The 26,380-nt window shown below is 39.5% G+C and overlaps 3 long non-coding RNA genes across 3 annotated transcripts; all 3 read left to right on the forward strand.

Annotated features, from left to right (window-relative positions):
• The first annotated feature begins 2,931 nt into the window (after positions 1-2,931).
• Positions 2,932-3,847, forward strand: LOC113099040 (uncharacterized). The gene is made up of 3 exons (XR_003289272.1): positions 2,932-2,956; positions 3,093-3,156; positions 3,284-3,847. It is a non-coding gene; the product is annotated as an uncharacterized LOC113099040 (long non-coding RNA).
• A 15,274-nt stretch (positions 3,848-19,121) lies between these two features.
• On the forward strand, positions 19,122-19,646 carry LOC113099036 (uncharacterized). The gene is made up of 3 exons (XR_003289271.1): positions 19,122-19,146; positions 19,289-19,352; positions 19,478-19,646. It is a non-coding gene; the product is annotated as an uncharacterized LOC113099036 (long non-coding RNA).
• A 2,146-nt stretch (positions 19,647-21,792) lies between these two features.
• Positions 21,793-22,810, forward strand: LOC113099042 (uncharacterized). Its single transcript, XR_003289273.1, has 2 exons — positions 21,793-22,112; positions 22,241-22,810. It is a non-coding gene; the product is annotated as an uncharacterized LOC113099042 (long non-coding RNA).
• The last annotated feature ends 3,570 nt before the right edge of the window (positions 22,811-26,380 follow it).

Raw genomic sequence — 26,380 nt, forward strand, 5'->3', positions numbered from 1 at the left:
CGACAGATACACAGAGAGAGAGAGAAAGAGAGAGAGAGAGAGCTTGTGTGAATTAGGCTAATGTACCTCTGTGCGTCTCTAAACAGTCTTCTGCTGCAGTGTCTAAACAGCTTTGTTATTACCTTGCTAGTGAGAAATGTCATGCGTTTTCTTTTAAGTTGCTACACTATATAGGCTAACTGATAAAATCGTCAGAGCAGCGCAGACAATACCTTTTTGTGCAAACTGCCTGTCCGTTATTACTGTTAACTATGAGAAGTGATATAGAACTGTAATGTGGTCAAGAGAGCTGGCCTGTTGTCCAGGTCAGGTTTTATGTTCCAGTTAAAAAGTTTGACATATGGGACCACAATTCTCCCATGATATGTGTGTGTGTGTGTGTACATGGAGAAGACACGCATGACAAGAGAATAGATGGCGAGCCTTTGTCAGCGAGAGGACCTGTTACATTGCCTGGTAACCCATTGACCTTATGCACAGAGTGCTCTTTAGAACTTCTGCATAAAGATACGCCAGCTCGTAAACTTCCGGAAAAGCTGGTTTAATGTTGTGGTTTATATAGGTACAGAAACCTCTCCTGCCTAGTTCCTTTCAGAAATTAAAAAAATAAATAATGATAGCATAACAGTAATGATAGATGATGGCATTAACATTCAGTTTATGTTTTATGTTATTTAACAACAAATAATTGTATATGCCGAGCCTGGTAATCAATTACTTATCTTCATAGTCTTGAACACATTTTAAACACTTATAATATTTTCCCTCTCAACTCTATAACTGTGCAGTAAAATCCACTTTAAAGATTTTAAAGTGAATACTTTTTTTGTACTGAAGTATAAAGTATAGCAAGTGCAGGAATCACAAAGTCTCATGTCATTTAATAATAATAAAAATAAAATAAATAAATAAATAAAAAAAAAAAAATATATATATATATATATATATATATATATATATATATATATGACCCAACAGCTTGTAAGGGAGAATTATTTAAATACTTAAGTTAACTACAAATGAAATAAGTTAAATATTAATGGTATAACAATTAAATAATGCATTAAATATATATATATATATATATATATATATATATTTTATATATTTAATTGAGTAACTACACTTTTAAAGTTTTATCTTTAACTGTAAAAGCTGCTAAATATATTCAGTCAACACAGACTTGTTACTGTTGTAGTTTTGCTGCTCTGAATTTAGTCTAAATCACATAATGGACCGCTCTATTTTGACATTGGCTTGTCTTCCAGTATTACTGTCAATTGTAGTCAGTTTCGCAGATTTACCTGCGTAATATTTAACACCCACGTTTGTCATTCCTGAAATGTTATATGTAGACGTTTGGTCCTCTTAGATAAACAAAATTATTCTTCAAATTGTGAATAGGTTTTGTAGAGAAACTGAGCAAATGCCACTCCCCTTAAAGCACAGTACAATTGACCGACTGAGCTGGCTTATCTAAAACCAGCACGTTATCGTGCATATGCTCAATTGACAGAGAATTAGTGATTGCTCTGGAATATATTTGATACAATATTTTTCTGTTTTTTTTTTTCTCTGTTTTTACATTAAACACAAACAAAACTTTATTACATTTATTGCATGAAATGAACAGTCCTCAAAGGGAATTAACATTCTACATATTGTTTGATGTTTTATTGTTTGTGTTGTGATGTGATTGTATTTGCTATTATTATTATTGTTGTTACAGTAAAGTGTTGTTTTTATATTCAACTTCTGGTCTCCTGTATACGCTTATGTTCCTCCTCACTCCTTTCGAGTCTAGAACTGGATATTTACATTGGAGGACACAAGTGCTACATACTGTGTGTGTGTGTGTGTGTGTGTGTGTGTGTTTGATTAATCCATTATCAGTGCCTTAGAAATGTTTGCACTAATGCTGTGTGCTGCACAAATTACCTCTCATGTTGTTTACAATGTTACTGAAGATGTTACTGTGCAAAATACAATGAACAATGTCTACATCAGGGTGAGTTTAAGCAAACTGTAAGTACTATTTTTTTTTCATAAAACAAATACAATGGAAAAGTGTACCTTTAGAATGAAAAAAAAAATCCCATATAAACAGTCACCCAACTGGATCCCATAAAAATCCTATAGGAATGATCCTACAGGATATTTATGTCTTGTCCTGTAAGACTATTCCTATCAGAATCCTATAGGAACGGTTCCAAAATATGATAGAAATTCCAATTAGAATCCTGTAAAAAAAAATTATTGGAATCCTTTAGGAATTTTTGACAAGGTTTTTTAATTTTTTTAGACAGATTTCAAATCTCCCTTTTCTGTCCAAGATACTAGAAAAGGTAGTATCCTCACAATTATATTCCTTCTTAGAGAAAAATGGTATCTGTGGGGATTTCCAGTCAGGATTTAGACCGTATCATAGTACTGAGACTGTTCTCCTTAGAGATACAAATGACCTGCTCTTATCATCTGATCGTGGGTGTATCTCTCTATTAGTACTATTGGATCTTAGTGCTGCGTTTGACGCTATTGACCATTATATTCTTTTGCATAGACTAGAACACTTTGAAGGCATTATTGGAAGTGCATTAGCATGGCTTTAATCTTACTTAAATGACCGCCATCGATTCGTAGCAGTGAATAAAGAGGTATCGTATCGATCACAAGCGCAGTATGGAGTACCTCAAGGCTCAGTACTAGGGCCATTACTCTTCACGCTTTATATGTTACCCTTGGGAGATATCATGAGGAAACATGGTGTTAGCTTTCACTGTTATGCTGATGTAATGGGGTGGAGGTAGCATTAGTTGTGGCTCCATATTAGGCATGCTTGGGACTACAAATGTGTTGGACTACAGATCCCATGAGTCCAAGTACTATAAAGGGGGAAATCAAATCTTCTGGCCTTTCTCTTTTGTGGGACCCTGTGCTGCGTAGGAGAAGCTGTGTGGTATGTTTCAACGCTTGGTGATAATGAAACTAGCCTTGTGAACATTATTAAAGTAAATTGTGGAAGTAAGGGTTGTGACTCATGGTTATGGTTAGTGCAGTCCATTTTAATGTGTGTTTGTTTGTTTGTTTTATAGTATGCTTAAAGGATATATACTGGTGGATGCCTCAGAAATTGAGTAGATTCATTCATTAACACAGGTACTTATTTTAATTGAATATTGGAGTATGTGAAGTTTGCTTTTTTATTGTTAGGTGTTTTTAATTCTGTTTTTAATTCTAATATTCTAAAGGGGCAATCATGAATTGTATTTTCTTTGTTTTGCAGATGATGCATGATTGCCGTTTACTTTTATCTAAAATATTGGTGGGTTAATGTTGGGTTGTAAGATATGACTTTTAACAGTTACACTATGATGAAGTGATTTGAATTTATTGTGGGACTGTGATTTTGTTTCGTTTATTTGTCTTCGTTTTGTGTTAATCAACCAAAGACAAAGGGGTTCCCATTCTTGTATGCATGGTTTACTCTTAAGGTGATTGGGCACAATTTGTAGTGGTTTGAGTCAAGTGCGTGTTGGTTTTCTATTACACTTGTAGTGTTATTGGTTTTGTGCTGTGATTTGAGTGTACGCTTTAATAGTGGAACTGCCATTGTATGGGATTGGGGAACCCTATGGTCTATAGTGGGTTAAACCTTTGTGTTCTTTTCGTTTCTTTGCCACTTCTTATTACCATTTGTGTTTAATAAATCTGTTTGTGCTTGCAAGGAAACACACTGTGGTTGTTGCCCTTCTTTTACACCTTCCCCATTACTTGTAAGGCCTGGGGAGGGTTACAAATGGCCTAGTCGGCAGGGTCTGTTTGATGTTGGGCAGCACTACAGTGTGTTACTGTGGACCTTGTTTTTTTTTTTTCGTTGTTGTTGTTTATTTATTATTATTATTTTTTTTTTTATTTTTTTTTTTACTGATACCCACCATTTTGTGTAGGTATTTAAAAGGTATTTGTATAAGTAAACGGCAGTCGTGCAAGAAGAAAACACCGTAACTATGGAACAGGAGCTGACAGAGTTGCGGGAGCAGATACGTAGTCTACAGGCTGCAAATGAACAATTAATGCAACAACGTTCTGCATCCAGCCGTGACTCTCTTAACCAGCCTGTATCCAGCATTAATGCTCCTCCGCCTGTGCCTTTCACTAGAGTGATGTATGTTCCTCGGGAGCGGAAGTGTCGACGGTTCTGTGGGGACTTGGACTCTACTTCGAGCATAGAGGACTGGATTGAGGAGGCTGAAGCCTGCATTGGGGATGACAGTTGGACTGTGCGAGAAAGGGTAGCATTCCTTTTAGATCATTTAGGAGGGGAAGCCAGAATGGAGATTAAACTCCGAGCAGCAGCTGAACGTCAGACTCCCGAACTCATATTTAAGGTTTTAAGAAGTATGTATGGAGCAAAACAAACATTTGTGCAGTTGCAGAAAGGGTTTTATGATCGAAAACAAAGAGAGGGTGAATCCCTAATTGAATTCTCTCATGCACTTGTATCTTTGATGGATTCTATTCTCGTAAGTAGTCCACATGGTGTCCAGAATGCTGACCTAGTTCTCCGTGATCAGATTGTGGAGCAGGTTAAAGATGTAGCACTTAAACGTGAACTTAAACGTTTTGTAAGACAAACTCCACACTGTACCTTAATTGATGTTCGAAGTGAGGCTATCAGATGGAATGAGGAAGGCAAAGGAGAGGCTATTCCCCCTGCTGCTCAGTTATGGTGTAATGCTGCTCAGGGTAGAGTAACTGAATCACCTAGGCCTAATGAATCTACTGAATTAAGAGAAATTAAGGAGTTGTTAAAGCACCAACAAGCTCAGATTGATGAGATTACGAAGCGTCTTGATGATCTTAAACCCTCAAGTAATGAACCCTCTGTCCCTTTGACAAGGCCAAATGGTTCTCGAAGGTGTTTACGTTGTAATAAATTGGGTCACATTGCCCGATATTGTCGACAACAATGGCCTGTTGATTCTGGCTCTAGGTCAGCTGGGGGAACAACGAGGGGAACACCGGTGGAGGAGATAGATGAATGTGCCTCTCCTATGGTTACTAGTCAAGAAACTGAAATAGGCATTGAAGGTTTAAAAACCTCAAGACTTGTCTGTCCTACAGTGGTGCAGCGTCTTATCGGCAAATGTCCCACATTGACGATTCAAATGGGGGGTGTTCCTGTTTTATGTTTGCTGGATACTGGCTCAATGGTGACCACTATAACAGAGACTTTTTTTGACCAATGTTTTCGACAACTAGCACCAGATGCTCTAAAAAAATGTGGCTGGCTTCAACTGAGAGCTGCGAATGGTTTGAACATCCCTTATGTGGGATATTTTGAAATTGATGTTAATGTGTTGGGACAAATTCTACCTAAACAGGGTGTATTGGTTGTGAAAGACCCTGAAAACATTGATATGTCTAAAAAGAAAGAACTGGTCCCTGGTCTGTTGGGGATGAACATAATAATTTTTCAAATGTAGCCACTTTATTTGAACCCCTTGGTGGTGATGGGAGCGGTGGATTTCCTGCAGGAATTTTGATCTCCCCTGCATTGTTACAATCCTCCCAAACTACAATTTGTGTACCTGTGGTTAATGTCAGCACAGAAACTGTATACTTACCTGCAAGAGCAAAGTTGGGTAGTTTGATTAAAGTTGAGATGGTTAATCAATCTGACCAAGAAAATTCATTTAAGGAAAATTTGCAAGGCAGTGTCAGTGAAATTGTTATTCAGTGCCAGATGTCCGCTTCTGTTTCAAACCACAGTGAGCTAGAAAGGGTCGAATTACCGGGGCTTTCAGAGGCAGAAAGGGAAGTGGTCAAACATCTTTTGCATAAATATCAGGATGTTTTTGCTAAGGATGATGGTGACTTGGGCTGCACTACCTTGATAGAGCACTATATCCCATTGTTGGATAATGTCCCAGTGCGTCAGCGTCATCGTCGAATTCCACCTAGTCAGTGGGAGGCTGTTAAAGCCCACATTAAGCAGCTGTTGGAGAGTCAGGTCATTCGAGAGAGTTGTAGCCCATACTCATCTCCCATTGTGCTGGTAAAGAAAAAGGAAGGTTCCTTGAGAATGTGTGTAGATTATCGTCAGTTAAATGCAAGAACTCGGAAGGATGCTTATCCACTTCCCAGGATTGAGGAGTCCTTAGATGCTTTGACTGGGGCAAGATGGTTTTCTACATTGGATTTAGCAAGTGGATACAATCAAGTCCCGGTGGCTGAAGCTGATCGTTCCAAGACTGCCTTTTGTACTCCTTTTGGGCTCTTTGAATTTCTTCGGATGCCTTTTGGGCTTTGCAATGGGCCAAGCACTTTTCAACGGCTCATGGAACGAATTTTTGGTGACCAAAGTTTTCAGTCCCTACTGCTCTATCTTGATGACGTGATCATTTTTTCAACAACAGTAGAACAGCATCTGCAGCGACTAGAACTGGTACTGAGTCGTTTAAGGCAACAAAATCTTAAAGTTAAGCTCAGTAAGTGTTGTTTCTTTTGCCCAAAAGTACGTTATTTGGGACATGTCGTTTCGGCTGCAGGAGTGAGCACTGATCCAGAAAAGATAGCTGCAGTGGTAAATTGGAAACAGCCACAGACTCTTCAAGAACTTAGGTCCTTTCTAGGTTTTGCTAGTTATTATCGACGATTTGTGAAAGGGTTCTCACATATTGCAGAGCCTTTGAATGCTCTAGTAGCTGAAGTCATTCGGGGCCAGAAAACCAAGCGGCCAAAAGTTAATTTGGGGGATAGGTGGGTTAAAGCTTGTGAAGATGCGTTTCAGACCCTTAAGGTAGCTTTGACCAGTGCCCCTGTGCTTGCTTATGCTGACTTTAGCAAGTCATTCATCTTGGAGATAGATGCAAGTTTTCAAGGCTTGGGTGCCGTTTTGTCACAGGAGTACAAGGGCAAGTGTAGACCAGTTGCTTATGCAAGTCGAGGGTTGAGGCCAGCAGAACGTAATATGCAAAACTATAGCTCAATGAAGCTGGAATTTGTGGCTCTAAAATGGGCTGTAGCTGAAAAATTCAGAGAGTATCTGCTGGGAAATAAGTGTACAGTATATACGGATAACAACCCTCTTAGTCATTTGCAGACAGCAAAGCTGGGGGCACTGGAACAAAGGTGGGTAAATCAGCTTGCAGAGTTTGATTTAGATATCAAATACAGGCCTGGACGCAATAATGGCAATGCTGATTCCTTGTCTAGACAAAGCTCCACCCCTTTGGTGGAGCTGGCTTCGATTGCAGTTGTGCCGGAACAAATACGGCAGTCTGTTACAGATCAGGGTCAGGTCTGCAGGGTTAATAATGTATCTGTCTTTCCCAGACCGTTGAAGGAAAATTTGGGTGTGTTGCAGGAAGCTGATCCTGTCATAGGAAGGTTCATGGTATACTGGGACCGCAGGCAGCAACCAACATTGCAAGAACGCTCTCTCGAACAGCCAGAGCTTTTGGAGCTAGTCCGTCAATGGGAGAAGTTGGAGAAAATGGATGGTGTTTTGTATAGACGATTTTGGCCACAAGAGGGTCATAAGGAAATCCGACAGGTAGTGTTACCATCTGCCCTTAGAGAGGAGGTTCTTACCTGCCTTCATGATGACCATGGCCATCAGGGGATGGAGCGAACTGCAAGGCTAGTAAGAGCACGTTGTTATTGGCCAGGAATGTATAGGTATGTTGAGGACTGGTGTAGGAAATGTCAGCGCTGTACCCTCTCAAAAGTGGTTAGACCGAAGGTGCGTACATTCATGGGGCATTTGATGGCTGACCGACCTCTTGATATTGTAGCAATTGATTTTACATTATTGGAACCATCAACTAGTGGAATGGAAAATGTATTAATCATGACAGATGTGTTTTCAAAATATACCCAAGCAATCCCTACTAAAGATCAGACTGCTAAAACAGTGGCCCGTGTATTAGTGGAACGATGGTTTTATTTGTTCGGTGTCCCACGACAGTTACATTCAGATCAGGGAAGGTGCTTTGAGAGCCACCTGATAAAAGAACTCTGTGAAATCTATGGTATTGCAAAGACTCATACTACACCATATCATCCTCAGGGGAATGGTCAGTGTGAGCGGTTCAATAGAACGATGCATGATCTGCTGCGTACACTCCCTGCTGAAAAAAAAAGAGACTGGCCATCTTACTTGTCACAGTTGGTGTTTGCATACAATACCACAGAACACCAGTCTACAGGTTACTGTCCTTATGTCCTGATTTTTGGACAAGAACCACACTTACCGGTAGATTTTATGTTAGGACTGGATGACTATGGCCCAACAAATGTGGACTGGATAGTTGACCACCGAGATAATTTGGAAAGTATTTTCAATAATGCCCGAGCCCGTCTTCAGAAAGCTGCAGCTCAGCGGGCCCGTGTAAATGATGCTAAGGTGTCACAGATGACATTAAGGGAAGGCCAGTTGGTATATAAAAAAGCACATGATCATCAAGGCAGAAAGAAAATCCAGGATGCTTGGGACCCAACCACTTATCAAATTGTTCGATGTCCCGAGGGGCAAGGGTCTGTATATTCTATTATTCCAGTTGATGGTGGAAAAGTGAGACAAATACACCGTAGTGAGTTGCGACCAGTTTATGTCCCATCAGAAGGTCGAACCGAAAGTCCAGGACTATTCCCTTTAAGTGAGGATCCTGAGGAGCAGAGAAGGGATATGATAGTAATGTTATCAAGTGAACCTGGTGTGCCTGCAGAGAATGAGTTATGCATACCACTTCCAGCAGAAGAAGGTGATCCTCAAGAGCTGACTTTACAGCCATGTCGACAACCGGAACAGCCAGTGCAGCGACAGGTGGACCTAGTAAGGCGGACAACCCGGTCCACAGCAGGGCAGCATACAAATCCACATAATCTTCCTCAGTCAGCCGTGTGTAGAGAAGTCCATTCAAATGGTTATATCTTTCTCCCGAGAACAGAGCTCTCCAGTGTTACAAACACCCTGTTTTTTCGACCATGGTCATAGTAATTTGATCGACGGGACGTCGATTTAAAATAAGGGGGGTGTATTGTAATGGGGTGGAGGTAGCATTAGTTGTGGCTCCATATTAGGCATGCTTGGGACTACAAATGTGTTGGACTACAGATCCCATGAGTCCAAGTACTATAAAGGGGGAAATCAAATCTTCTGGCCTTTCTCTTTGTGGGACCCTGTGCTGCGTAGGAGAAGCTGTGTGGTATGTTTCAACGCTTGGTGATAATGAAACTAGTCGTTGCCTTGTGAACATTATTAAAGTAAATTGTGGAAGTAAGGGTTGTGACTCATGGTTATGGTTAGTGCAGTCCATTTTAATGTGTGTTTGTTTGTTTGTTTTATAGTATGCTTAAAGGATATATACTGGTGGATGCCTCAGAAATTGAGTAGATTCATTCATTAACACAGGTACTTATTTTAATTGAATATTGGAGTATGTGAAGTTTGCTTTTTTATTGTTAGGTGTTTTTAATTCTGTTTTTAATTCTAATATTCTAAAGGGGCAATCATGAATTGTATTTTCTTTGTTTTGCAGATGATGCATGATTGCCGTTTACTTTTATCTAAAATATTGGTGGGTTAATGTTGGGTTGTAAGATATGACTTTTAACAGTTACACTTTGATGAAGTGATTTGAATTTATTGTGGGACTGTGATTTTGTTTCGTTTATTTGTCTTCGTTTTGTGTTAATCAACCAAAGACAAAGGGGTTCCCATTCTTGTATGCATGGTTGACTCTTAAGGTGATTGGGCACAATTTGTAGTGGTTTGAGTCAAGTGCGTGTTGGTTTTCTATTACACTTGTAGTGTTATTGGTTTTGTGCTGTGATTTGAGTGTACTCTTTAATAGTGGAACTGCCATTGTATGGGATTGGGGAACCCTATGGTCTATAGTGGGTTAAACCTTTGTGTTCTTTTCGTTTTTTTGCCACTTCTTGTTACCATTTGTGTTTAATAAATCTGTTTGTGCTTGCAAGGAAACACACTGTGGTTGTTGCCCTTCTTTTACACCTTCCCCATTACTTGTAAGGCCTGGGGAGGGTTACAAATGGCGTAGTCGGCAGGGTCTGTTTGATGTTGGGCAGCACTACAGTGTGTTACTGTGGACCTTGTTTTTTTTTTCGTTGTTGTTGTTTATTTATTATTATTTTTTTTTTATTTTATTTTTTTTCACTGATACCCACCATTTTGTGTAGGTATTTAAAAGGTATTTGTATAAGTAAACGGCAGTCGTGCAAGAAGAAAACACCGTAACTATGGAACAGGAGCTGACAGAGTTGCGGGAGCAGATACGTAGTCTACAGGCTGCAAATGAACAATTAATGCAACAACGTTCTGCATCCAGCCGTGACTCTCTTAACCAGCCTGTATCCAGCATTAATGCTCCTCCACCTGTGCCTTTCACTAGAGTGATGTATGTTCCTCGGGAGCGGAAGTGTCGACGGTTCTGTGGGGACTTGGACTCTACTTCGAGCATAGAGGACTGGATTGAGGAGGCTGAAGCCTGCATTGGGGATGACAGTTGGACTGTGCGAGAAAGGGTAGCATTCCTTTTAGATCATTTAGGAGGGGAAGCCAGAATGGAGATTAAACTCCGAGCAGCAGCTGAACGTCAGACTCCCGAACTCATATTTAAGGTTTTAAGAAGTATGTATGGAGCAAAACAAACATTTGTGCAGTTGCAGAAAGGGTTTTATGATCGAAAACAAAGAGAGGGTGAATCCCTAATTGAATTCTCTCATGCACTTATATCTTTGATGGATTCTATTCTCGTAAGTAGTCCACATGGTGTCCCGAATGCTGACCAAGTTCTCCGTGATCAGTTTGTGGAGCAGGTTAAAGATGTAGCACTTAAACGTGAACTTAAACGTTTTGTAAGACAAACTCCACACTGTACCTTAATTGATGTTCGAAGTGAGGCTATCAGATGGAATGAGGAAGGCAAAGGAGAGGCTATTCAATCAATCACCTTTATTTATATAGTGCTTTAAACAAAATACATTGCGCCAAAGCACTGAACAACATTCATTTGGAAAACAGTGTCTCAATAATGCAAAATGATAGTTAAAGGCAGTTCATCATTGAATTCATTGATGTCATCTCTGTTCAGTTGAAATAGTGTCTGTTTTAATTTGCAATCAAGTCAACGATATCGCTGTAGATGAAGTGACCCCAACTAAGCAAGCCAGAGGCGACAGCGGCAAGGAACCGAAACTCCATCGGTGACAGAATGGAGAAAAAAACCTTGGGAGAAACCAGGCTCAGTTGGGGGGCCAGTTCTCCTCTGACCAGACGAAACCAGTAGTTCAATTCCAGGCTGCAGCAAAGTCAGATTGTGCAGAAGAATCATCTGTTTCCTGTGGTCTTGTCCTGGTGCTCCTCTGAGACAAGGTCTTTACAGGGGATCTGTATCTGGGGCTCTAGTTGTCCTGGTCTCCGCTGTCTTTCAGGGCAGTAGAGGTCCTTTCTAGGTGCTGATCCACCATCTGGTCTGGATACGTACTGGATCCGGGTGACTGCAGTGACCCTCTGATCTGGACACAGACTGGATCTGGTGGCCACGGTGACCTCGGAACAAGAGAGAAACAGACAAATATTAGCGTAGATGCCATTCTTCTAATGATGTAGCAAGTACGGTGTTATGTGAAGTGTTTCCGGTTCCGGTTTACCTAATTAATGCAGCCTAAAAATCCTTTAACGGATTTGGATATTAAAAGCATATTAGTATGTTATGTGTATGCCAGGTTAAAGAGATGGGTCTTTAATCTAGATTTAAACTGCAAGAGTGTGTCTGCCTCCCGAACAATGTTAGGTAGGTTATTCCAGAGTTTAGGCGCCAAATAGGAAAAGGATCTGCCGCCCGCAGTTGATTTTGATATTCTAGGTATTATCAAATTGCCTGAGTTTTGAGAACGTAGCGGACGTAGAGGAGTATAATGTAAAAGGAGCTCATTCAAATACTGAGGTGCTAAACCATTCAGGGCTTTATAAGTAATAAGCAATATTTTAAAATCTATACGATGTTTGATAGGGAGCCAGTGCAGTGTGGACAGGACCGGGCTAATATGGTCATACTTCCTGGTTCTAGTAAGAACTCTTGCTGCTGCATTTTGGACTAGCTGTAGTTTGTTTACCAAGCGTGCAGAACAACCACCCAATAAAGCATTACAGTAGTCTAACCTTGAAGTCATAAATGCATGGATTAACATTTCTGCATTTGACATTGAGAGCATAGGCCGTAATTTAGATATATTTTTGAGATGGAAAAATGCAGTTTTACAAATGCTAGAAACGTGGCTTTCTAAGGAAAGATTGCGATCAAGTAGCACACCTAGGTTCCTAACTGATGACGAAGAATTGACAGAGCAACCATCAAGTCTTAGACAGTGTTCTAGGTTATTACAAGTAGAGTTTTTAGGCCCTATGATTAACACCTCTGTTTTTTCTGAATTTAGCAGTAAGAAATTACTCGTCATCCAATTTTTTATATCGACTATGCATTCCATTAGTTTTTCAAATTGGTGTGTTTCACCGGGCTGCGAGGAAATATAGAGCTGCGTATCATCAGCATAACAGTGAAAGCTAACACCATGTTTCCTGATGATATCTCCCAAGGGTAACATATAAAGCGTGAAGAGTAGCGGCCCTAGAACTGAGCCTTGAGGTACTCCATACTGCACTTGTGATCGATATGATACATCTTCATTCACTGCTACGAACTGATGGCGGTCATATAAGTACGATTTAAACCATGCTAATGCACTTCCACTGATGCCAACAAAGTGTTCAAGTCTATGCAAAAGAATGTTGTGGTCAATTGTGTCAAACGCAGCACTAAGATCCAATAAAACTAATAGAGAGATACACCCACGATCAGATGATAAGAGCAGATCATTTGTAACTCTAAGGAGAGCAGTTTCAGTACTGTGATACGGTCTAAATCCTGACTGGAAATCCTCACATATACCATTTTTCTCTAAGAAGGAATATAATTGTGAGGATACCACCTTTTCTAGTATCTTGGACAGAAAAGGGAGATTCGAGATTGGTCTATAATTAACTAGTTCTCTGGGGTCAAGTTGTGGCTTTTTTATGAGAGGCTTAATAACAGCCAGTTTGAAGGTTTTGGGGACATGTCCTAATAACAATGAGGAATTAATAATAGTCAGAAGAGGACCTATGACTTCTGGAAGCACCTCTTTTAAGAGCTTAGATGGTATAGGGTCTAACATACATGTTGTAAGTTTAGATGATTTAACAAGTTTATACAATTCTTCCTCTCCTATAGTAGAGAATGAGTGGAACTGTTCCTCAGGGGGTCTATAGTGCACTGTCTGATGCGAAACTGTAGCTGACGGCTGAATGGTTGCAATTTTATCTCTAATAGTATCGATTTTAGAAGTAAAGTAGTTAATAAAGTCATTACTGCTGTGGTGTTGGGAAATGTCAACACTTGTTGAGGCTTTATTTTTCGTTAATTTAGCCACTGTATTGAATAAATACCTGGGGTTATGTTTGTTTTCTTCTAAAAGAGAAGAAAAGTAATCAGATCTAGCAGTTTTTAATGCTTTTCGGTAGGATATGCTACTTTCCCGCCAAGCAATACGAAATACCTCTAGTTTTGTTTTCCTCCAGCTGCGCTCCATTTTTCGGGCTGCTCTCTTTAGGGTGCGAGTATGCTCATTATACCATGGTGTCAAACTGTTTTCCTTAACCTTTCTTAAGCGTAAAGGAGCAACTGTATTTAAAGTGCTAGAAAAGAGAGAGTCCATAGTTTCTGTTACATCATCAAGTTGTTCTGAGGTTTTGGATATGCTAAGGAATTCGGATACATCAGGAAGATAACTTAAAAAGCTGTCTTTTGTGGTAGAAGTGATGGTTCTTCGATACTTGTAACAAGAAGTAGAATTTACAATTTTGGCTATATGAAGTTTACACAGAACTAAATAATGATCTGAGATATCATCACTTGGCTGAATAATTTCAACACTATCAACATCAATTCCATGTGACAGTATTAAATCTAGAGTATGATTTTGACAATGAGTAGGTCCTGAAACGTGTTGTCTAACACCAATAGAGTTCAGAATGTCTATAAATGCTGATCCCAATACATCTTTTTCATTATCGACATGGATATTAAAATCACCAACTATTAAGACTTTATCTGCAGCCAGAACTAACTCGGATGTAAAATCACCAAACTCTTTAATAAAGTCTGTATGGTGCCCTGGTGGCCTGTATACAGTAGCCAGTACAAACATAACAGGGGATTTATCATTAACATTGGTTTCTCTGGATAATGTTATATGAAGCACCATTACTTCAAACGAGTTATACTTGAAGCCTGCCCTCTGAGAAATCCTGAAAACGTTATTATAAATTGAAGCAACACCTCCCCCTTTGCCTTTTAGACGCGGCTCAGTTATGGTGTAATGCTGCTCAGGGTAGAGTAACTGAATCACCTAGGCCTAATGAATCTACTGAATTAAGAGAAATTAAGGAGTTGTTAAAGCACCAACAAGCTCAGATTGATGAGATTACGAAGCGTCTTGATGATCTTAAACCCTCAAGTAATGAACCCTCTGTCCCTTTGACAAGGCCAAATGGTTCTCGAAGGTGTTTACGTTGTAATAAATTGGGTCACATTGCCCGATATTGTCGACAACAATGGCCTGTTGATTCTGGCTCTAGGTCAGCTGGGGGAACAACGAGGGGAACACCGGTGGAGGAGATAGATGAATGTGCCTCTCCTGTGGTTACTAGTCAAGAAACTGAATTAGGCATTGAAGGTTTAAAAACCTCAAGACTTGTCTGTCCTACAGTGGTGCAGCGTCTTATCGGCAAATGTCCCACAGTGACGATTCAAATGGGGGGTGTTCCTGTTTTATGTTTGCTGGATACTGGCTCAATGGTGACCACTATAACAGAGACTTTTTTTGACCAATGTTTTCGACAACTAGCACCAGATGCTCTAAAAAAATGTGGCTGGCTTCAACTGAGAGCTGCGAATGGTTTGAACATCCCTTAAGTGGGATATTTTGAAATTGATGTTAATGTGTTGGGACAAATTCTACCTAAACAGGGTGTATTGGTTGTGAAAGACCCTGAAAACATTGATATGTCTAAAAAGAAAGAACTGGTCCCTGGTCTGTTGGGGATGAACATAATAGGGCAGTGTTATAACAATTTGTTTGAAGAACATGGTTCAGCCTTATTTTCAGTTCTACAGGTTAGACGAGCAGAAACTGGTTGGAAGGATGCATTGTTGCAGTGCCAGAGAACCAGTGATCCCTTTGGTCCTGGTTATATTGGCCAGGTACGAGTGCAAGCAAAGCATCCAGTGCAGATTCCTGCCGGAACAATGAGGTTAGTTACAGCTTACTGCCCTAAAACTTTTTCAAATGTAGCCACTTTATTTGAACCCCTTGGTGGTGATGGGAGCGGTGGATTTCCTGCAGGAATTTTGATCTCCCCTGCATTGTTACAATCCTCCCAAACTACAATTTGTGTACCTGTGGTTAATGTCAGCACAGAAACTGTATACTTACCTGCAAGAGCAAAGTTGGGTAGTTTGATTAAAGTTGAGATGGTTAATCAATCTGACCAAGAAATTTCATTTAAGGAAAATTTGCAAGGCAGTGTCAGTGAAATTGTTATTCAGTGCCAGATGTCCGCTTCTGTTTCAAACCACAGTGAGCTAGAAAGGGTCGAATTACCGGGGCTTTCAGAGGCAGAAAGGGAAGTGGTCAAACATCTTTTGCATAAATATCAGGATGTTTTTGCTAAGGATGATGGTGACTTGGGCTGCACTACCTTGATAGAGCACTATATCCCATTGTTGGATAATGTCCCAGTGCGTCAGCGTCATCGTCGAATTCCACCTAGTCAGTGGGAGGCTGTTAAAGCCCACATTAAGCAGCTGTTGGAGAGTCAGGTCATTCGAGAGAGTTGTAGCCCATACTCATCTCCCATTGTGCTGGTAAAGAAAAAGGATGGTTCCTTGAGAATGTGTGTAGATTATCGTCAGTTAAATGCAAGAACTCGGAAGGATGCTTATCCACTTCCCAGGATTGAGGAGTCCTTAGATGCTTTGACTGGGGCAAGATGGTTTTCTACATTGGATTTAGCAAGTGGATACAATCAAGTCCCGGTGGCTGAAGCTGATCGTTCCAAGACTGCCTTTTGTACTCCTTTTGGGCTCTTTGAATTTCTTCGGATGCCTTTTGGGCTTTGCAATGGGCCAAGCACTTTTCAACGGCTCATGGAACGAATTTTTGGTGACCAAAGTTTTCAGTCCCTACTGCTCTATCTTGATGACGTGATCATTTTTTCAACAACAGTAGAACAGCATCTGCAGCGACTAGAACTGGTACTGAGTCGTTTAAGGCAACAAAATCTTAAAGTTAAGCTCAGTAAGTGTTGTTTCTTTTGCCCAAAAGTACGTTATTTGGGACATGTCGTTTCGGCTGCAGGAGTGAGCACTGATCCAGAAAAGATAGCTGCAGTGGTAAATTGGAAACAGCCACAGACTCTTCAAGAACTTAGGTCCTTTCTAGGTTTTGCTAGTTATTATCGACGATTTGTGAAAGGGTTCTCACGTATTGCAGAGCCTTTGAATGCTCTAGTAGCTGAAGTCATTCGGGGCCAGAAAACCAAGCGGCCAAAAGTTAATTTGGGGGATAGGTGGGTTAAAGCTTGTGAAGATGCGTTTCAGACCCTTAAGGTAGCTTTGACCAGTGCCCCTGTGCTTGCTTATGCTGACTTTAGCAAGTCATTCATCTTGGAGATAGATGCAAGTTTTCAAGGCTTGGGTGCCGTTTTGTCACAGGAGTACAAGGGCAAGTGTAGACCAGTTGCTTATGCAAGTCGAGGGTTGAGGCCAGCAGAACGTAATATGCAAAACTATAGCTCAATGAAGCTGGAATTTGTGGCTCTAAAATGGGCTGTAGCTGAAAAATTCAGAGAGTATCTGCTGGGAAATAAGTGTACAGTATATACGGATAACAACCCTCTTAGTCATTTGCAGACAGCAAAGCTGGGGGCACTGGAACAAAGGTGGGTAAATCAGCTTGCAGAGTTTGATTTAGATATCAAATACAGGCCTGGACGCAATAATGGCAATGCTGATTCCTTGTCTAGACAAAGCTCCACCCCTTTGGTGGAGCTGGCTTCGATTGCAGCTGTGCCGGAACAAATACGGCAGTCTGTTACAGATCAGGGTCAGGTCTGCAGGGTTAATAATGTATCTGTCTTTCCCAGACCGTTGAAGGAAAATTTGGGTGTGTTGCAGGAAGCTGATCCTGTCATAGGAAGGTTCATGGTATACTGGGACCGCAGGCAGCAACCAACATTGCAAGAACGCTCTCTCGAACAGCCAAAGCTTTTGGAGCTAGTCCGTCAATGGGAGAAGTTGGAGAAAATGGATGGTGTTTTGTATAGACGATTTTGGCCACAAGAGGGTCATAAGGAAATCCGACAGGTAGTGTTACCATCTGCCCTTAGAGAGGAGGTTCTTACCTGCCTTCATGATGACCATGGCCATCAGGGGATGGAGCGAACTGCAAGGCTAGTAAGAGCACGTTGTTATTGGCCAGGAATGTATAGGTATGTTGAGGACTGGTGTAGGAAATGTCAGCGCTGTACCCTCTCAAAAGTGGTTAGACCGAAGGTGCGTAAATTCATGGGGCATTTGATGGCTGACCGACCCCTTGATATTGTAGCAATTGATTTTACATTATTGGAACCATCAACTAGTGGAATGGAAAATGTATTAATCATGACAGATGTGTTTTCAAAATATACCCAAGCAATCCCTACTAAAGATCAGACTGCTAAAACAGTGGCCCGTGTATTAGTGGAACGATGGTTTTATTTGTTCGGTGTCCCACGACAGTTACATTCAGATCAGGGAAGGTGCTTTGAGAGCCACCTGATAAAAGAACTCTGTGAAATCTATGGTATTGCAAAGACTAATACTACACCATATCATCCTCAGGGGAATGGTCAGTGTGAGCGGTTCAATAGAACGATGCATGATCTGCTGCGTACACTCCCTGCTGAAAAAAAAAGAGACTGGCCATCTTACTTGTCACAGTTGGTGTTTGCATACAATACCACAGAACACCAGTCTACAGGTTACTGTCCTTATGTCCTGATTTTTGGACAAGAACCACACTTATCGGTAGATTTTATGTTAGGACTGGATGACTATGGCCCAACAAATGTGGACTGGATAGTTGACCACCGAGATAATTTGGAAAGTATTTTCAATAATGCCCGAGCCCGTCTTCAGAAAGCTGCAGCTCAGCGGGCCCGTGTAAATGATGCTAAGGTGTCACAGATGACATTAAGGGAAGGCCAGTTGGTATATAAAAAAGCACATGATCATCAAGGCAGAAAGAAAATCCAGGATGCTTGGGACCCAACCACTTATCAAATTGTTCGATGTCCCGAGGGGCAAGGGTCTGTATATTCTATTATTCCAGTTGATGGTGGAAAAGTGAGACAAATACACCGTAGTGAGTTGCGACCAGTTTATGTCCCATCAGAAGGTCGAACCGAAAGTCCAGGACTATTCCCTTTAAGTGAGGATCCTGAGGAGCAGAGAAGGGATATGATAGTAATGTTATCAAGTGAACCTGGTGTGCCTGCAGAGAATGAGTTATGCATACCACTTCCAGCAGAAGAAGGTGATCCTCAAGAGCTGACTTTACAGCCATGTCGACAACCGGAACAGCCAGTGCAGCGACAGGTGGACCTAGTAAGGCGGACAACCCGGTCCACAGCAGGGCAGCATACAAATCCACATAATCTTCCTCAGTCAGCCGTGTGTAGAGAAGTCCATTCAAATGGTTATATCTTTCTCCCGAGAACAGAGCTCTCCAGTGTTACAAACACCCTGTTTTTTCGACCATGGTCATAGTAATTTGATCGACGGGACGTCGATTTAAAATAAGGGGGGTGTATTGTAATGGGGTGGAGGTAGCATTAGTTGTGGCTCCATATTAGGCATGCTTGGGACTACAAATGTGTTGGACTACAGATCCCATGAGTCCAAGTACTATAAAGGGGGAAATCAAATCTTCTGGCCTTTCTCTTTGTGGGACCCTGTGCTGCGTAGGAGAAGCTGTGTGGTATGTTTCAACGCTTGGTGATAATGAAACTAGTCGTTGCCTTGTGAACATTATTAAAGTAAATTGTGGAAGTAAGGGTTGTGACTCATGGTTATGGTTAGTGCAGTCCATTTTAATGTGTGTTTGTTTGTTTGTTTTATAGTATGCTTAAAGGATATATACTGGTGGATGCCTCAGAAATTGAGTAGATTCATTCATTAACACAGGTACTTATTTTAATTGAATATTGGAGTATGTGAAGTTTGCTTTTTTATTGTTAGGTGTTTTTAATTGTTTTTAATTCTAATATTCTAAAGGGGCAATCATGAATTGTATTTTCTTTGTTTTGCAGATGATGCATGATTGCCGTTTACTTTTATCTAAAATATTGGTGGGTTAATGTTGGGTTGTAAGATATGACTTTTAACAGTTACACTATGATGAAGTGATTTGAATTTATTGTGGGACTGTGATTTTGTTTCATTTATTTGTCTTCGTTTTGTGTTAATCAACCAAAGACAAAGGGGTTCCCATTCCTGTATGCATGGTTGACTCTTAAGGTGATTGGGCACAATTTGTAGTGGTTTGAGTCAAGTGCATGTTGGTTTTCTATTACACTTGTAGTGTTATTGGTTTTGTGCTGTGATTTCCCAGACAGCAACATAGTGTTGGCCCAGATCCGGCCCACATCTGGCCCGCATGAAATCCATGTGGGCCAGACTTGGGCAGAAACTGCTTGCTGTCTGGGTTGAGTGTACTCTTTAATAGTGGAACTGCCATTGTATGGGATTGGGGAACCCTATGATCTATAGTGGGTTAAACCTTTGTGTTCTTTTCGTTTCTTTGCCACTTCTTATTACCATTTGTTTTTAATAAATCTGTTTGTGCTTGCAAGGAAACACACTGTGGTTGTTGCCCTTCTTTTACACCTTCCCCATTACTTGTAAGGCCTGGGGAGGGTTACACTGATGAAAGTCAGCTCTATATTTCTTCGTGGCCTGGCGAAACACCCCAATTTGAAAACTAACGGAATGCGTAGTCGATATAAAAAACTGGATGACGAGTAATTTCTTACTGCTTAATTCTGGAAAAACAGAGGTGTTAATTATAGGACCTGAAAACTCTGCATGTAATAACCTAGAACACTGTCTAAGACTTGATGGCTGCTCTGTCAATTCTTCATCATCAGTTAGGAACCTAGGTGTGCTATTTGATAGCAATCTTTTCTTAGAAAGCCACGTTTCTAGCATTTCTAAAACTGCATTTTTCCATTTCAAAAATATTTAAATTACGACCTATGCTTTCAATGTCAAATGCAGAAATGTTAATCCATGCATTTATGACCTCAGGGTTAGTTTATTGTAATGCTTTATTGGGTGGTTGCTCTGCACGGTTGGTAAACAAACTCCAGGTAGTCCAAAATGCAGCAGCTAGAGTTCTTACTAGAACCAGGAAGTATGACCATATTAGCCCTGTTCTGTCCAAACTGCACTGGCTCCCTATTAAACTTTGTATAGACTCTAAAAACTTGCTTATTACTTATAAAGCCCTGAATGGTTATCAGTATTTGAATGAGCTCTTTTTACACTATAATCCTCCACGACGTTCTCAAAACTCAGGCAATTTGATAATACCTAGAACATCAAAATCAACTGCGGGCGGCAGATCCTTTTCCTATTTGGCACCTAAACTCTGGAATAACCTACCTAACATTGTTCGGGAGGCAGACACACTCTTGCAGTTTAAATCTAGATTAAAGACCCATCTCTTTAACCTGGCTTAAACATAACACACTAATATGCTTTTAATATCCAAATCCGTTAAAGGATTTTTAGGCTGCATTAATTAGGTAAACTGGAACCGGGAACACTTCCCATAACACCCGATGTACTTGCTACATCATTAGAAGAATGGCATCTACGCTAATATTAGTCTGTTTCTCTCTTGTTCCGAGGTCACCGTGGCCACGAGATCCAGTCTGTGTCCAGATCAGAGGGTCACTGCAGTCACCCGGATCCAGTACGTATCCAGACCAGATGGTGGATCAGCACCTAGAAAGGACCTCTACATCCCTGAAAGACAGCGGAGACCAGGACAACTAGAGCCCCAGATACAGATCCCCTGTAAAGACCTTGTCTCAGAGGAGCACCAGGACAAGACCACAGGAAACAGATGATTCTTCTGCACAATCTGACTTTGCTGCAGCCTGGAATTGAACTACTGGTTTCGTCTGGTCAGAGGAGAACTGACCCCAACTGAGCCTGGTTTCTCCCAAGGTTTTTGTCTCCATTCTGTCACCGATGGAGTTTCGGTTCCTTGCCGCTGTCGCCTCTGGCTTGCTTAGTTGGGGTCACTTCATCTACAGCGATACCGTTGACTTGATTGCAAATAAATGCACAGACACTATTTAAACTGAACCGAGATGACATCACTGAATTCAATGATGAACTGTCATTTAGCATTATTGACGCACTGTTTTCCTAATGAATGTTGTTCAGTTGCTTTGACGCAATCTATTTTGTTTAAAGCGCTATTTAAATAAAGGTGACTTGACTTGACTTGCTGTCAGAACACTGGTAATGTTGTTGTAACCCAGTGTAATAATTTACGAAGTGTTTTTTTTATATATATATATACATATGTGCATTTCATAAATGTATATGGTTTTGGATAAGTTTCATGTTAATTAAGTTGATATTATTTTTATTTTTGTATTTTTATATTTCTTCTGTTTATCCAATCATATTCACTTGTCCACGTTGGGTGTCCAATCTATGCTCTAGATTAAGGTGAAGGGGGCGGGAATAATTGAGGGCAAAGTTGAACGAGGAAGAATTGGGAGAGCACGAGGGAGAAGAGCGTGCGATCATCTGGTGTTATATTGTTTCACAAAATATATAGTGTAACTAATGCTATAATGTGTTACAATAGTTTATGTAGTTAAGGTGTTGTCGGAATGAGAACAGAAACTGATACTACAGAGACGGGTAAGAATTATTTATCCTCAAAATATTTCTGGTTGTGTTAATTCCAGCCTCCATTTACTAATGCAGCGAATGGACTAATTATAGAGACTAAACAGTGTCTATCTTGCTCGGATGGATTGTGTGTTTAGTTGGCGAGTCGTCAGCATGAGGATGATTACAGATGACTTGTGAGCTAACGTGAGTGCTCGGAATTCCTTTGGCCTCAAGGAAATCGCCGCGATAGTGGAGTTGACGGACATCTAACCTCGTGAGGTGAAACACGCTCTTCTGATTGGATGGTTCAAGGTATTTTTATTTTTTTTTGTTTGTTGCTCAGTGTTGAGTGAAGCGGTCGTTTGTTTATTTGTTGACCACAACGTACCCCAGCATCAAACAGGCCTGCAACGTGAAAATAACGAACTTTCATATTGATTGAGGTTAAGTGTGAGCTCATATTGCCGGCTTAGTATTTGTTTGAAGAGTTTATTAAGTTTGAGTAAGAGTTTGATGACTCAAATTTGAAGTATAACAACAGAGGGGAACAAATATCCATTTACAAAAAGAGTGAATGTGAAATGTGTACTTGATTTTATTGTTTTATTCATTTGTGTGAATTTGTGAAATTCATATTGCTTATTTAAATAATTTTATTTTACATTTGGAAAAAATCCTGAAACGTGATCATTTTACCTTTTATCCAGTAAATTGTTATTTACAGTCTACTTGAGTGTTTTCAGTTTATTATTATTTGAGTTAAAAAGGAAATATAAATATACATTGATATTTCTTTGATTGTTAAAACAATTGATTTATTTACAGAAGTTAAATTCTTATTCATTATTATTTGAATTTATTTTAAAGATTAAGGGACCCAAGGAACTAAGTAACAAACACAGTTACATAGAACAAGTTGAAGTGAGTAAATAAGAACACTTAGCTCACAATATTTGATAAACCAAAGTTTATTCATACGAACTCAGAGCGCACCATTATCTATCTATATAGGAAAGGGAAAAAAGCGCTACATTGTGAAGCACAGCGCAGCTGCAGAATTGGCACAGCTGTGTTGAGATGGCAGTAGACTGTGGGTTAACCATCTGTAAATACATGATTTTTAGAAAAATAAGTTAGATTGAACTTTGTTTCATCTGTTGTTGACTTGTATATGTATGTATTTATTGTGATGCTTACTTTTCTTAATTCTTTCACTCATTTATTCATGTTTCTTATTGTTGTCAGTAGACAAAATATAAATATTTTATTTATTCATGTATTAATTGCTTGACTGAAAATGTATGTATTCACATCGACTGCATTTGTTCAACTAGTGTATATTCATGTATAGCTATGTCACAACAAAAATTACTTTTTGCTTGTTTTACTAAAATGTAATTTTAAGAAATTTTTTTTTAATTTAAGTATTGGTTGGCATTTATCGTTATTATTGCATGTAAGTGTTGGGGTGAGCAAACGATGCAATTCATTACGGAGTAAACGTAATTTTTAAGTACTTAACGTTTTTAGAGTATAAAATCAACAGTCTTCTCCAAAGGCAAGATCTTCTAGCAGTTGATCGACGTATCCTTTGTGCAGATATTACAAATACTGCTAATGCTGAGGGAAACCGTACTAGATTGTTGAGTTAGTGATGCTATGAGGTGTTAGTGCACTGTGCTTCTTTTTTATTATTATTGTGGAACTTATAATTACATAAAAGATCAGGGTAAGATGGTTGTATCTAACAATGAACAATCATAATAAAACAGTTAACAAAAATGTCATGTGTTGTTCATGAGATAATATACACAGTGACAAGGTTAAATATCTTTGAATAATTAATGATGCTTTTTTAGAAGCCTGAGGGATGAAACAAAAGCATTATATTCAACAAAAAAAGACGAAATCAAAGTAGATTCAAGCCACTTTTGTTTGTGGATGAAACATTTTGCACATAAAATAATTAACAAAATATTCAAGAGATGAGGATTTTGGGTTTTTGTAATAAGAAAATTAAAAATGCTTTAAGGCTAAAACTTGATCACATTAGTTGTGTTAAAAATATAAGAACTTAAATCAACCCAAAATGTATTGGCTATATTACAACCACAAAATAAAAAGGCAGCTGTTTCTTCAACAAGACCACAAAATGGGCAAGTTTCATCAGTTCTAAGATACTTACAAATAGATTAATTAAACCTGTCACTTAAATATTTTAAGTGAGGTGAGTGACGTGACATACAGCCAAGTATGGTGACCCATACTCAGAATTGGTGTTCTGCATTTAACCCATCCAAAGTACACACACACACACACACATAGCAGTGAACACACACCCGGAGCAGTGGGTATCATTTATGCTGCAGCATAAATAAACCCAGTGCCTTGCTCAAGCGCACCTCAGTTGTGTATTGCCAGCCCGAGACTCAAACCCACAACCTTAGGGTTAGGAGTCAAACTCTCTAACCATTAGGCCATGACTAATCAACAACATCTTGTTTTGACATCTCGCGTGGTTCTGTGTAATTTGGACCACTTCAACTTCCTCTACGCTTACATTTATTTTACCCTTACATTACCATTTTCAGTTCAGTTCAACAAAACTGACAATTACTGAGCAACTAACTCAAATGAATTGCATCTAAATAGTGATAATAAAATGACATAAATTACAGTACTGCAAGTTTGACTAAAATAAATGCTGCGGGGCGAGGGTTTGAGTCCCAGGAGTGTGTTTTATGAGCAAGAGACGACAGTTACAATATTAGGATTAAGATAAGAGACACATCTAATATCAAATTACAGTACAATATTGCTGTATTATTACCAGTTTACCTAAATCTTTCAAATATGACTATTCATATGAATGTATATTAACCCCTTACTAGTAACCCCCCTTTTTTGGCATGGAGACCGAAATTACATACCCAAAATAAAAAGGTTTCTGCTCATGATTCTTTTTGACTAGATACATAATCAACCTTTGTTCACAAAGCTGACACTTTAAAGTTTACTGTTCAGGAATCAGAATCACTCAGACTGTTATGATAATAGAGATATATAAGCTCAAACATAAAAACAAAAATAAAAATATTAAAAACATATGTTTTAAATGTATTTAAAAAAATGTTGATGTAGGAAATGAGTTTGAAAACACAGTGTAGCTAAGGCCACAAGTCTTCCAAACCTTCATAAAAAATTTCATAATCGAATCTGTAAAACTGTGAATTTTATGAAATATTTTCTAAGGCCATGTCATGTGTGTTTTTAGAGAAGGCTAATCAGATTGATTTATGGCCCTTGTCATCTCTGTAAGATCTCACATGTAAACACTGCTGTGCTCTTTGTGTATGTTTCACTGTTGAAAACTGCCCGAATCATGATTGTATTGTTCTCACCAAACGGTTCTTTCACACCTCCGCCAAGTATGGCACATTATCCGCATTATTCTTTTATCATTATTCTTTTGTTTTTATTCCACCTTTATTAGCCTTGATTGTGGTTTTTCAGGCTTTACAAAGCAACAAAGCAGCGATCTCACTTCAGTCTCTCTTTGCATTTAGCCCTTATTTATCAAAAGTCTTACTATAAAAATACAACAAAACATTTTCTTACGACCTTACGTGAATTATTGAGACAAAAATGCATTATGAAGAAGAAAAGCACCTGCTATTAGTAGCATTGGTGCTAACTTTAGCATCAAGCTACATCTGACAATTTATGAAATTATTAGTACACTTTTACTCAAAACTCACTTTAAACCCCGATCGAGTGTTTATAATAACTTCCTTTAGCGATCAGGGGTGGAATTTGGTCGTTTACTGTTGTAAAAATATGTTATTTGTAACCTTTTTCATCGCTGCACAAGTTAGCATTTCCGATGTACATTTTCGATTTTTTTTTATAAAAACACCCCAGATCTCAAGAAATTCTCATACCAAGCTTTACTATCGTAATCGCGGGTTTATTATTCGGATATTTTGTGTGTACAGAGGTGTTTCAGTGTTGTTTTGGCCAGATAACTACCAGGAAGTGTGCAGGAAGCATGTGACACGATGGGGCGGTGTCCAGATATTACACTCTCAGATTGACTTTTGGGAAGACCCAATCAGAGTCTGAGTCACACACAGGACAGCACGAGCTGCCGGCACAGCAAACACATACACAGATCGCTGGGAGAGGCTGTTTATCATCTGATCGCGTAAATCCGTGGAAAATGAATAGAAATGACGATTCTGTCTGAAGAAATATGAAGTAAACATCAGTAAATATATCCATATATCTCCGCAGAT

This window comes from Carassius auratus, unplaced genomic scaffold (assembly GCF_003368295.1).
Source record: "Carassius auratus strain Wakin unplaced genomic scaffold, ASM336829v1 scaf_tig00216840, whole genome shotgun sequence".
Taxonomy (NCBI): domain Eukaryota; kingdom Metazoa; phylum Chordata; class Actinopteri; order Cypriniformes; family Cyprinidae; genus Carassius; species Carassius auratus.